Source organism: Arachis hypogaea, chromosome 17 (assembly GCF_003086295.3).
Source record: "Arachis hypogaea cultivar Tifrunner chromosome 17, arahy.Tifrunner.gnm2.J5K5, whole genome shotgun sequence".
NCBI lineage: Eukaryota > Viridiplantae > Streptophyta > Magnoliopsida > Fabales > Fabaceae > Arachis > Arachis hypogaea.
The window spans coordinates 110,248,134-110,263,319 of NC_092052.1; positions in this window are offsets into that span (position 1 = coordinate 110,248,134).

Sequence of the window (15,186 nt, forward strand, 5' to 3'; positions counted from 1 at the left end):
TTATAATAACAACTTCACACTTGCATTAATATACGATTGGATAATATGGTATCCTTCAACTTATCATTTTGGCAATGCTCTGTTAGAATTTTATAGTAATATGCTAGAATTTTAGTGGGAGAAATCATATTTTCAAAAAATATACTCATAAACCAAAATTCTGATAGCTCTATTGAGGCTCTAATAGCAATGATAGCTGTTAACAATCGAAACAAAGACAGGAGGCGTTAGGAGGATGAGAAATAAGTAGTAACTTTTGGCAAAGAGGATACATAGGTAGGGACAGAGATATTCTCAAGGAATTTAATAGGTAGATTGTTGGCTGATCGTTTATTCTCAGGAGGTACAATTGTAGCAGCAATGCATGCGATTTGGAGGCCATCGAAGGGGTTTAGGGTGGTGGATCATGAAGAAAACCTCTTTCAATTCTTCTTCTCTGATGAAAAAGATCTTATTCGTATTTAAAGAAGGGAGCCATGGCTTTTTAAGAATTATATTCTAAACCTAAAGAGGTGAAAGGGGGAATAGTCAATTAGTTATGTTGAATTCTCTCAAACACCAGTGTGAATCCAGTTGTGGGAACTACCTGAAGATTTTAAAATAAAAGAGTTAGGAGGAAAAATAGGAAAAGCAATGTGAGAAGTTTTAGACGTTGACCTTTTTCAAGTGAGAGGCAAGAAAAGTAGGATCGTTTCGGTGTTGATTAAACTTGATGTCACTAAGCCACTCCGAAAACTCATCAAAATGGAAGGGTCGAATAAGAGAACCATGAAAATCTCACTCCACTATGAACAGATAGGGATTTTCTGCAGCTACTGCGGTTTCCTAGGACACGAGATTCAAAACTGCAGCAAACATTTAGATGATGCATTGAAAGGAGACATGGAAGACAAAGAATGTGCAGACTGGTATCAGAATAGGTGGTTAAAAGAGAACAAATTTTCAGAGAAAGTGTCAACACTAATGCTGGAAATTCAAAAGATTGGAGAGCAAGAAGAGATAAGCAGCCCACTCAAGTCAATCTCCTCACGGAACTGGCTAGTCTTACTGATGGTTATCAGTGGCTAAGAGAAGAGGAGTTGAATCTTGGACTCCTTTTAATTTTGTTTTCAACCTTCAGTTCTGTTGAAATACTTTAAGTAGAAAACAGGAGAGACTATCGTTTTGTATCTTGATGCGGTAGGAGCCAAAACAAAGTTACGTGAAAGGTGGGTTATAGAGAAGTGTTGCTGAATAGTAGAATCAGGAGATACTTCAGTTTTGTCTCCTATATGCAGAACTAGAAATAGAGAAGAGAAAGGATAATAACACACATATGTATCTTGGTTCAGTTACTCAGTGCAATGTAGCCTACATCCAGTCTCCATCATAACAATAATAGAATTTCACTATCTTTCAACCAGATTACAATCACCAATCTCCCTAGGATTCTATCCAATTCTATCTGGAACAAGTCCAGTTTCTAACCCAAGCCAGACTTGACTAGGAACTCACTCTAACTTTTCAACAGCAAAGTACTAACCCAACTTGCAAGGGAATCCCCTCAAGATCATGACGACAAAACAAAAAAATCTAACAAAGAATTTTTTATATAACTTTGGCTTTTTCTCCAAGTCTAACTCTATCTTTTTTTCCACTCAATAGATTTTTCTTATAAACCTCACCATTTTGTATTTTTATCATTGAAACACAAAAAGACTAGACTGAGAAAATGAGATACTCAATAAAAACCATGAAGGAGAAGAATAAACACCTTAGTGAGCTATGAAAACCCAAATATTGTACTCTCACTCCTTGCCCTAATCCTTGGTCATTCATCCCGTTAATAGAGGAATGAAGCTTCTTAGGCTTGAAACTTGCTTCAGCACCTTGTTTGACTTCTTCTCCCAAAATCAGTAGTAGCAATGGCATGACAAAGGAGAGAGATGGTAGAAGCAATGACTGAATCAAACATGCAACCATACCTTCAATCTTCTCTGTCAACCTTTTTTTCATCCGTGCCTTTTGATTTTTTAGCGTTGATTCACAGCAAAGCTTTATCATCTTCAGCATTTTCAACTTTCCACTTCTAGGCATACAAGGAAAAGATTTCTTCACCGAGCTTCAATGAAGCAAAAATGTGGAAACTCCTTTTTGTAATTTTCCCTTGGATGTGATCTTGCCTTTTGCCCTAGCCTCTTTGACCTTCGCTTGTTTTGCTTGAAATTAGAAATATTACTTTTTGTTCTTCATTTTGCCCTAGCTCAGAGTTTCCCATTTTCTTTTGTTTCTTCTAAGATATCACGTGGGTATAGGAAGAGAAAGAAGAGAGAGAAGAGAGGATATAGTTTCGATGGTGTGGTTTGGTTCAATTGAAATGAAATTAAAATTCCTAGTTAACAACTAAGTTGAAAAGTTGGATTTGGATATAGACCACTGTGTGTGTGTGTGTGCCAGATGCCTGTTTGGGCTTGTTTTGTTTCTTCCTGGGCCTATTTCAATTAAGTTAATTTCCTGTACACTAAATAAAATAAATCACACAAATAATTTGATAATAACCCAATAATATTTAGTCATCATCTTAACAATATTTTAGTTCTTTAAACTCAACACTTACTATGGAGGAACGAAGTGGGGGGGTATGCAGCACGAAGTGTAGAAGGAAAAAAGGAAGAAGAAAAAACAGGAAGGTTATTGCCGAAATCGGAGGATACAGAAAGCAAAACAGAATCTACAGCAAATAAGACAGTCACAAGTATGCAGAATTGAGGTGGCATGGAGATTATAGAAGGTTTAGTGTTTAATTCATGTAGTAATCATGAAAGACAGTAGAGTAAACGGAAGCCAAATCTGAAAAATCTTGCTATATCAAAGATAATTACTGTTATTGGAAAAAAGAGAAATACCAAAGAAGAAAAGAAGATTGCAAACTTAGAAAATAAGCCAAGATGACATTATTGCTGCTGATGAAGGGGAGGGTGCCACCCATGAAAGGGAACCCGAAGAGCCATGAAGATGGTGATGTGCAACTGTCGGCGTTTGATGAAACACATGATAGTTCACAGCATACAAGGGATTTGTAAATTCTATTTTCCCGAGGTATTGTTAATGTGCGAGACAAAAACAATATCTTGACGGTGTCAGATATTTGTAAGAAGTTGGGTTTCGTGCACTTTTTTGCATGGATCCAAGGGGTTTGGCAGGAAGTTTGGTGCTAGCGTGGAAGGAGGAGGCTAACATCACGATTTGACATAGTTAGGAGTTCTTGATTCATTTTTTATTATTTGATCGCACACCTCAAAAGCGATGGGAGGTGGTGGGAGTTCATCTTCACAGTGAGGAGAATCGGAGGAATGAGCAATTTGGTAAGATCTTGGAGATCATTCGCAGATTAGGTCAATATTCTACGGTGATAGATGACTTTAATGCCATCTCAGAGTACCACGAGAAGAAGGGGGCATATGAAGTCTAGAAGTACTATTGAGGCCTTTAATAATTTTAATAGTGAAGGTAATTTGGTGAATTTGGGGTATGTTGAAAGCAAATTCATGTGGAGCAATAAGAAATATGAAGATAATTTTGTTAGAGAAAGGCTGGACAGATGCTTGGCTTCAACACAATGGAGACTAGCGTATCCAAAAGTAATGCTTATGTACTTGGAGGACACCGATTCCGACCATTGTCCTCTTCTATTGCAATCGAACAGTTATGAAAGGAGATCCAAGAAAAGGTTTTGATCCCAAGAAAGGTGGTGTGATAGTGAGGAGGTCTCAAACGTTGTCAAAGAGGTATGGCAAACTCAATTCACTTGCTCTCCTATGTACAAAATGTTTTGTAAGCTGAAAAAGTGTCATCATATGCTTGTGGAGTGGCAAAAAAATATCAGCAGCAACTCGACGACACTCATTACTGAGCTCAAAAACAAGTTACAATAGAAAAAGGAGAAAGAAGATGGCTCGGACAGATGGCATATTCTGAATTTAGAGGTTGACCTAACTGATGCGTATAAGAAAGAAGAGCGGTATTGGAAGGAGAAGTCAAGGGTTCAATGGCTGAAATAGAGGGACCAAAATACTAAATTCTTTTATGTGAAATTTTAGAATAGTACCAAAAAAATAAGATCCAAAGGCTGTAGGATGACACAGACAGTTATAAAACTGATTCTAAGGGAGAAGCACAGATTACTCAGCAATATTTTACAAAACTCTTCTCTACCTCTAACCCAAGACCAGCTATGGAAACTATAGAGGACATCGAGGCTCAGGTTGATGATGTGATTAATAGAAGACTAGTGAGACAAGTCACTGAAGATGAGGTAAAAACAGCAACCTTCTCATTAAATCCTTTTTCGGTTCTAAGTGATGATGGATTTACAGAAAAAAAATTTCAACATTACTGGAGGTGATTAAAAAGGATGTTACGGGGGTAGTTATAAGTTTCTTCTCAAAAAAAAAAAGATGATGCGAAGTTTTAATCACACGCATATTTATTTGATACAAAGGTTCAAAATGCAGAAAATATGGCTCAAATAAGATCCATTAGTTTGAGCTGCGTTTTCTATAAAATCATCTCAAAGATATTGGTACATAGGATTCAAAGAGTCTTGAATAAGATGATTAGTGAGAACCATAGTGTATTCATCAAAGGAAGGCGGATTAGTGATAATATATTAATAGCTCACGACCTTATGCATTTTTTGAATAATAAAAGTTGTGGTGACTACAAGATGGCAATGAAGCTTGACATGAGCATAGCCTATGACAAGGTGGAACAGAATTTTGTATGGAAGGTCATGAAAAAGTTGAAATTCTACGAAAAATGGATAGATTGGATGAAAGAGTGTGTTACGACTGTATTCTACTCTTTTGATATAGAAGGACAATCTCATGCTTTTTTTAAACCATGCAGGGATTGCGCCAAGGCAACCCCCTCTCCCTCTACCTATTTTTTATTTGCGCAGAAGGTTTATCATATCTGCTCCACAAAGGAGAACAGATGCGAGAAATCGAAGAATTGAGGATCAACAATAGGTTTCCTATAGTCAATCATCTACTTTTCGCAGACAATTCGATACTTTTTGGTAAATCTAATGAGGAGGTATGTCACAGTCTACTGCAGATCCTAAGCACTTACGGATAAATTTTTAGAAATCTTCCACCTTTTTTAGCAAGAACACCCCCCTCCTCCAATGAGAAATGAATTAGCTCATATCCTATAAATTTCACATGTAGAAAACCATAACAGATATTTAGAACTACCAGTAGTAATTAACAGATCAAAGAGGAGTACATTTAACTATATAAAGGACAAAGTGGATAACATGCTTTCGAATTGGAAAATATCACTATTCTTAGTCCGTAGAAGAGAGGTTCTTATCAAAGTCGTTGCCACAGTTGTTCCTTTCTACACATTGAGTTGTTTCAAGCTACTGGACTCACTAATTAACGATATTCAGAGCAAAATAATGAACTTCTGGTGAAGCCAAAAGGGTACAAAATAAAAACAGTGGTAGGTCAAATGGGATATAATTTGCAGAGATAAGAAGCACAGAAAATTAGGTATAAAATATCTCAAATTATTCAATCTAGCTATGCTAGCCAAGCAAACTTAGAGGATTGCAATAAAATAGGACTCACTAGTTAGTAAAATCTATAAAGGCTGCTATTTCATATTTTTTTTTTAAAGCAAACAGTAGCTCAAACTCATCTTAGGCTTTGAGGAGCTTACTAGAGAGTAGGAAGGTTAGTAAAAAATTTTGAGGACTCCTGGATCAGAAATTATAGACCTATTTCAGTCTACCAATAATAAAATACAAACCCAAACTTAATGTGGGTGAATCAGTTAATCACACAGAACAGAACATAAAATGCACAACTAATCCAGTCAAACTTCAATTCAGACATAGCAAATAGCATCATGCAAACAGAAATTAAAGAAAGTGAAGTCATGATTACCTAGGGAAAAGAAAAACCTGGACACTACTCTATAGCTTTCGTGTACCAAATAACTTTCTCCTTCTTCTATCCTCCAATTGATCAGATACCTTAAACTTGCAACCAAAACACCATTAGGAAGACCTTCATCTGGAAGTTACTCCACAATAGAATCCTGGCCCGACAGCACTTGCGTTATCCTTCAAAGGTCAAGATCTTCATCTGCAAGCTACTCAACAATGGGATCCCGGTCCAACAACTCATCCATAGTAGATTTGAAAACGCAGAAGACGTGTGCCCTAAGTGCGGAGAAGCGACTCTCACCTTGATGCAATAGCAATGACGAGCAACAACCAGGAACCGTCGCGATAGTAGTCAAAACGTGGAAAGAATGCAAAACAGTGATGGCAAAGGAGGAATGACCTGGCGCTGGCGGCAGTGATTCTCTGATTAATCTGGCAAGGCAAAGACACCAAAATCTTTAAAGAAATAAATATTTTTCCTCAACAGATGTTCACTCAAGTGATAGAACTCCACTCCGATTTTTAGATACATAAACCCTGTTAGCTTTCTCACCTTTCTTTTTGTTCAGACATGCAACTTCAATTATTTTACCTTTTTAAAGTAGTTTACTTTAGTTTGCTATATGTAACACCCTAACTTTTAGCACGTCATGATCATACCAAAAGTAAGGCGTTACTAACCCATTTTTCTTTATTATCTATTTAATATTAAGCCTTTACGTCGGTATTACATTACAGTTTTTAAGAAAATTCCACAAAATTTTGTTTCTATTAATTAAAACCACATATCAAAGATTTTCAAATAATAATCACATAAATACTATTAATAATAAGTTAAATCTTTTAAAATAACATTTCAAATAAAGTCTCAAAGATTATAAAATTTCGGCAGCATTTTCTCTAAAATTCAGATTATGCCACCCTTCCAAGATCCCAACCAAACAATCTCTCAATCATTTTGAATATCAAATCCTTTTCAATAATCAGTCCATTTTCAAATATCAAATAATTTTCAAAAATCAAATCATTTTCTTTAAAGTTAAGCCTCTTTTTGTTTCAATAAAATTCATCTCTCTTTCAAACTTTTTGCTATTAAGACCAAAGGAACAAGCCGCACGTTCATTCAAACTTTACAAAATATCCCGATCATATTCTTTTTACATTTAACATTAACCAAAACCACCTTTTCATTTATGGTTACAAGAACCCGGACATAACCTCCCTCACTTTCATAATTCCTTAATTCATATGTCATTTAATCAAAGCATAAACGTAATGTATTTTCAGCCACAATTCAAACAATCAAGAATTCATATACGTTCATCAAACTCAATCATTCTCACAATTAACACTTATTCATCAAATTCAATCAGTCCAGACAAACACAATTTATTTGCAATTACTCAATAAACCTTTTGGCATTCTTAACTTAAAAACTATTAATTATTTTTAAAAATAAAACCCCCTACCTCGATTGTCGAACCCATAAACTAAACGCCTCAAAGAAACCCTTTTCTCTCGGCTCGCACCCAACGGCAGCCGCAACCACAGCTTTATCCACTATCCGCAGCAACATTGCAACTCTTAATCGCGACATGCAACAACTCTAGTAGTTAGGATAACAGTGACAACGTCAACAATTACAATAATCATTCACTTATCCAACATAAATTTAATTGGTGAGAATTTACCGAAATCCTACCTCCGTACGAAATCAAAATACTCGAAGTTCTGGAGAAGTTTTCTAGACGAGCTGCCGAAGAAAAAAAACGTTCAAAATTGTCTGTGCCTCTTAGAATTCTAGTTGGCCGAACTCAAGGGATAGAAGAGTTACATTACCTAATAAAATTATGAAAGAATAGGAAAATAAAAGAATTGTGAAAGAAAAAGATGAAGAAATTTTATTGATTGTTGATTGAATGAATTGTAAACTATGAAAGTAAAATTAAGTATATATAGAGTATTGGCCTATGAAAGATAAAAGTAGATAAAGATAAGATATAGAGATAAAGATAAAGATATAGAGATAAAGATAAAGATAACTATAAGATAAGATAAAGATTAAATTATCATTTAATTTGTGTATTCTGTTGGGCTGAATTTGTGGGCCGTGAGACGTCTTTATTGTTGTCATGGGCTAAGGTGGAAGAGTGGTTTAATACGCCCCCGCAAGCTGGAGGATGAAAGATGTCAAGAACACTAAGCTTATTCAGATTAAGATGGAAGGGTTGAGGAGACAAAGGCTTGGTGAAGATGTCAGCTAGTTGCCCAGAAGAGGGAATTGGGAGAAGTTTCATCACTCCAGCTTGAGCTTTTTGTCGAACCAAGTGACAATCAACCTCTAAATGTTTGGTCCGTTCATGAAAAACCGGGTTAGCAGTAATATGAAGAGCACTTTGATTATCACAATATAAAACTGGTGGGCGGATAGGAGAGATGCGTAAAAATTGTAACACATTTAATATCCATTGAAGTTCACAAGTTGTGTTGGCAAGTGCACGATATTCTGCTTCCGTGGAAGAGCGGGCAATGGTGGTTTGTTTCTTGGTCTTCCAAGAAACTAAAGAACTGCCTAAGAAGAAACAATAACCTGTTAAAGATCGCCGAGTGTCAGGACATCCGGCCCAATCAGAGTCACTGAAGCCGAGAAGCTGAATTTCTGATTCCCTTGGAAAGAAAAGTCCTTTGTCGGGACTAGTTTTCAGATATCGTAACACATGCTTGGCAGCTTGAAGATGAGATTCAGTAGGAGATGCCATGAATTGACTTAATTGTTGAGTGGCATACATGATGTCCGGTCGAGTAGTGGTGAGATAGATAAGACGGCCAACCAAACGACGATATACAAAAGGGTCGGATAGCAAGGGACTTTTGTCTTGATATAGTCTTGTGGTACTATCCATTGGAACAGAGGCAGGTTTAGCACCTAATAAACCAGAATCATCCAAAAGATCAAGACAATATTTTCTCTGAGATAAGCAAATTCCCTTCTCCGATTGAGCAACTTTAATACCCAAAAAATATTTTAATGGGCCCAAGTCTTTAATTCGGAAGTGTTGATGTAAAATAGACTTAATGGCAGCAAGTTCAGAAATGGAATTACCAGTGAGAACAATGTCGTCAACATAGACTAAAAGGATAGAAATTTGATCACCAATGAATTTGACAAATAAACTATAATCAGATGAGGTCTGCTGATATCCATGAGATAGCAAAAGATGAGAAAGTTTGTCATACCACATACGACTAGATTGTCGTAAACCATACAGTGACTTTAGTAGCTTACAACATTGATTCGGTTGAGGAGATATAAATCCGGGTGGCAGAGTCATATAAACATCCTCAGAAAGATCCCCATGTAAGAAAGCATTATTGACATCCAACTGATGTATAGGCCAATGCTTCATAGAGGCCAATGCCAAAACTAATCTGATAGTGGCAGGCTTGACAACAGGGGAGAAAGTTTCCAAGAAATCAACACCTTCAGTTTGAGTGAACCCTTTAGCCACAAGGCGTGCTTTATATCGATCAACTGAACCATCAGGCTTGCGTTTGATGCGATAGACCCATTTACAGCCAACCGGCTTAACCCCTGCAGGGCAATCAACAAGACGCCAAGTTTTGTTCAGCTCAAGAGCATCCAACTCATCTTTCATAGCACTACGCCAATTAGAGTGTTGATTGACATCCTTAAAAGACTTTGGCTCAACGTCAGAATGTAGAGATAAAAGAAACTTTTTATGTGAAGATGAAAGAGAAGAAAAAGACATGACTGAAGATAAAGGATACTTGCACTTTGAGGGAGATTGATTTGTAGAGATGAGAGAGGAATTACACAAGTAATCAGAGAGATATGCTGGAGGTCGGTGAGGCCGGTCGGAATGACGAGGATGGGGTTGCTCAGGTGGTGAAGAAGGTGACGGGGGATGAGAAGGTGATGGTGGACTAGTGTCTAGTGTTGAAAGTGATTCGATGGTCATGGGTTCAACTTGGTTAGGAAACGATAGTGAGGAAGAAGGAGAGGTTGTTGGAGAAAATAAAGAACTAGGTGGAGTTGGGTCAATGGGTATAGGTGAGGGTTCAACTGGAAGACTAACTGAATCTTGTTTTTGAGAAGGTGTGTTTGGCAATGTTGGGTTGAGTGTCTGGAATTGGACATTTTTTGTGACTAAGGGCAAGATCTTTTCATAAAAAATCACGTTTCTAGAAATCTCAATTCTTTTATCTTCTAAAACATAAACAATATACCCTTTAAAACCAGATTGAAAGCCAATAAATACAGCCTTTTTGGCTCTTGGATCAAATTTTGATCTATTTGCCATTTGGGTAGAAACAAAACATAAGCATCCAAAAACTTTAATGTCATGATAATTTGGTGGATGATTGAATAAAATCTCAAATGGTGTTTTAAAATTAATTGCGGATGATGGAACTCTATTAAGTAAATAAACAGCATGTCTAACAGCATAAGACCAAAAAGATGATGGTAAATTAGATTGAAACATAAGAGCACGAGCTATGTTCAAAATATGTTGATGCTTGCGTTCTACCCTTCCATTTTGTTGAGGAGTTTCAACACAACTACGTTGATGAATAATGCCCTTTGAAGCATAAAAATCAGGTAAAATAAATTCTGGTCCATTATCGGAACGAATAGATTTGACTTTGGAGTTGAATTGTGTTTCAATTAAAGTAATAAAATTTTTTATTTGATTCTGTACTTCTCCTTTTGATTTTAATAAAGTAACCCATGTAAAGCGGCTAAAATCATCAACAATAGTAAAAAAATATTTATGATTATGAATAGAATTTTGTCGAAACGGACCCCAAATGTCAAAGTGTAATAAATCAAAACTTGCATTGGCTTTGTTAAAGCTTTGAGAAAATGAAAGTTTCTTTTGTTTAGAAAGATGACAAATGTCACAAGCCTCATCATGATGCATAGAGATAAAAGGAAATTGTTTATGTAAATGATTAAATCTTTGCCCAGAAAGGTGTCCTAAACGAAAATGCCATATATTGGAAGGTGTAATGGGTGGAGATTGGATGGAATTTATGGAGTGTGTAGTGGATGAATTTTTACCGAAATTGGGTTCAAAGACATATAATCCCTCTCTCATTCTGGCCAAATCAATTGTCCCCAAATTGTTGCTCTGTAGAGTGCAAGAAGAAGATGAAAAAGTGAGTTCACATATGAGTGCTGAAGTAATTTTTGAAACAGAGATAATATTAAAGTTAAAATGAGGTAAATAAAGAACATCATGAAGAACCAAGGATGGTGAAAATTGAACGATACTTTTATAAGAAACAGTAGTTCGAGAACCATTTGGTAAATGAACAATAATAGGAGAAATTTGTGTGTAAGAAATAAACCAAGACAAATTTGATGCAATGTGATCTGTGGCACCAGAATCAATGATCCAAGTATTCAAGAATGAATCTCGATTTGAAGAATTGTTAACAGTAGAAAAGGTATCGAAGGAACAAAGATAATGAGTAGTTGGACTTGGTAGAAGCTCAAGTTGGTTTGAAGGACGAGCTTCTTCATTGAAAGGAAGTGCCATGAAAGAAAAGTGTTGGGCTGACGAAAGGTCCAAAAGAGACTCCGGATGAAGTTGTTGGTGTGCCCTTTCTCCTTGATCCATGGATGTCAGCAGAGCTCAAGAGGAGCTCTGATACCATAATAAAATTATGAAAGAATAGGAAAATAAAAGAATTGTGAAAGAAAAAGATGAAGAAATTTTATTGATTGTTGATTGAATGAATTGTAAACTATGAAAGTAAAATTAAGTATATATAGAGTATTGGCCTATGAAAGATAAAAGTAGATAAAGATAAGATATAGAGATAAAGATAAAGATATAGAGATAACGATAAAGATAACTATAAGATAAGATAAAGATTAAATTATCATTTAATTTGTGTATTCTATTGGGCTGAATTTGTGGGCCGTGAGACGTCTTTATTGTTGTTATGGGTTAAGGTGGAAGAGTGGTTTAATATTACCATCAGCTTCCATCAAACAAAAGTAACGGTAACATATAGAAAAGCAGAATATAAACACTTTTATCGAATTAGATTTTTTATTGGAGTTACAAATCACAAAAAATCGAAAATAGAATTTTTGGTGTGGGTCACGTTCCATGGAAACTCACGTTCTCTCCCTCTATTTTTTTTCTTTCTTTGGGTGGTGATGATAAGAATGAAATGAAGAATGATGATATGGAATAAAAGAAATGTATCACATTATGTTTTTATATAAACAAGCCACGTTTCCTTTTTTTTTTTTTTCTTATCAAAAATAGGAGACTCGAATCCGCAACCTCTTAATTAAGTATAGAGAGACTATGTTATTTGAACTATTACTCATTGGCGCCACGTTCCCATTTCTCTACCTTTGATTATATATACATATATATTTATTTATACCTAGGCATATAAGCATAAAGCATGTTTCAATTATATATATATATATAATGCATATGACTAAAGGCTTCGGCCACTTCCTTTTTTTTTCTTTTAAATAATAATAATAATAATAATAATAATAATAATAATAATTCTTTTATATTTTTTTTAAATATTTTATTATAATAATAAAATTAATTTAAAAATTTTAATAAATTTTAAATTTAAAATATCATAAAATTTAATTTAATTATTTTTAAGAGATTAATTTTTTTTAAATAAAATAATACATTATTATTTAATTTTTTAAAAATTTGGAGTGTTATATTATACGAACAAATTTGGAATTTTTTTTTTATATTTTATTGTTCAAGTATAGACCAATCCAAAACAGTGTAGTCATTTGTCTAATAAAATGGATAATGACTAATTTTTTGTAAGAAAAAAATATCATTTTGGAAAAAATAGCTTAAATGCTCAACAAAAATAAAGAAAAATCAGCGAACATTCTTGAACCAACAGAATATGAGATCAGATGATCATATCACAAACCTAATCCCTTTTTAGTCTTAGCCCTTATTTTGATATTACCTAATGTCATAGACCTAATTCCTATGGTTCACCACGAGTATTTTTTTTTTAGTTTATGACCTCTTTGAAAACTTCTAATAATATAGAATTGAATTAAATTTTTAAATTGAGTGAATTAGTAAAATTATATAATTAAATTCTAATGTTTTGAATGTTTATCAAATAAAATAAAATTTTATAATAAACAATTTTATTCTTTATCGATATAACATTATATTTAAATAATAAATATATTATTTGTTAAATTATATGAAATAATTAAAAAATTTATTTATTTAATTAATTTTTTTAACTAAAATTTGTTCACCTCTTTTTAAAAAAATAAAATTAGATTAATCTAAAAATATTAAATTTTAAATATTTTTATTAATTAAAAATAAATAGTTCTTCATGTTTGATTCCAACAATAAATCAACAACACAACATAAATATAAACTATCAAAAACTAATTTGTTTAGTAATCCAATGACATAGTAAATTAGTTATTAACAGTAAATTATAGTAACTAATTTTATGTTTTTTTGTTTTTTGCTAATGTTATAATTAACACAAATTTACTTAAGATTTGTCTGGGCGTTATTATCTTGATTAAAAAAAAGATTTTTTTTTCAATGAAAAGATATCTTTTTTATTTTTTAATGTATTTAGTAAATTTCTAGTAGTAAAAGTAAAAGCACTAAAAAATTTTTAAAAAAAAATCATTTTTGAGAAACTATAATTTACATCTTTTTTTAAAAAAAATTTAAAAAACATTTTTCATGTAATAAATAAACAAAAAAAGTACTTTTATATTGTCATACCCAATCATAATTGATGAATAAAAAAATTTTTTGCATGAGATATTCAAGCATAAAATTTCTTTTATTTTTTCATAAGATCTTTTAAAAAAATATAACTTGAAAAAAAAATTTCTTAAAAACTCAACCAAACAAATTTTTAAAATGTTCAAATATATTAAATTAAACACATAAAAATATTTTTTCTTAGAAACTCAACCAACCAAACAAATATTTTGAGTCATTATTTTAAGTTAAACACATAGAATCTATACATATAAATATTTTTTAAATAATAAATTTTTCAAAAAAAATATATTTATATTAATTGAATTAAAAAAAAGAAAAAAAGAAAATAAAAGCAATGAGAACAGAAAAAATAAGTTACCATATAGTGGCATTGAAAAAAAAAGTGACTAAAAAAATTAAAAATTTATATTTAAATTATAAAAATATTTTATATATTTTAAATAAAATTTCCATCAAATGAAATTCCAAATCAAACCTATTAAATTAGAATTGATTGAGAAAAAACAATACAATTAAAGTAAATTCTATTTAGGACTTATTGAAACATCAATCTTGAAAAAAAAATTTAACTAATATTTTTTTAAAAAAAATTTACAAAAATAAAAATAATTTTATGTTTAAATATTTTAATAAAAAAAATTTATTTATTAATTATATGTAGATAAAATAAAATAAAAATATTTTTTATTTATTTTTTTTAAAGAAAAAAATCATTTAAGAAAGTATAAATTATAACTTTTCAAAAAAATATTTTTATTTTTTTAATATGCTTTTTAATTTGAATATGGAAGCAAGAGTGGTGTTGGACTCAAATTTGGAGAATAGAGGTGCTTCACAACGTTGTGGTGTCTATGGAACAGAACCCAGACCCTGCGAGTTCTCTCTCACTAAACGGACGGTCCGAGTTGCGTTTGCCAAACGCACGGTCTGTGTTGCGAAGGCATGGACACGCGTCACGCAAAAGCTTCTCCCCGAACGATACCCTGAATCCAAACAAAGACGCATGCAAGACCCACACTCACCATCCGAGTTATCACTTTCAACACTCACTTTCAACTTCATACCACCATGCTTCTTCTTCATTTCTCCATTTTTCTGCTGTGCATGGTGGAAGGAAATTTAAAATGACAAAGAAACATAAAGTTAAAGATGTTGATCGTCCCGAGCTTCATATTATACATTATTTCAATCATTCTAATTATGTAAGTTTTTTTAAATTTTTTAAATATTTTATATTTATAATTATTATTGTTAAAAATTTAATTATTATTATTCTTGTTAGAAATTGAATTTAGGAATATAAATAGAATGATTATTGCTATTTTTTAACATTTGTAAGTTTTTTCTGAAATTTTTTTACTATTTTTTAATAATAATTATTATTGTTAGGAAGTTAATTATTATTATTATTGTTGTTAGCCTTTGTATTTCAAAATGTAAACAGAA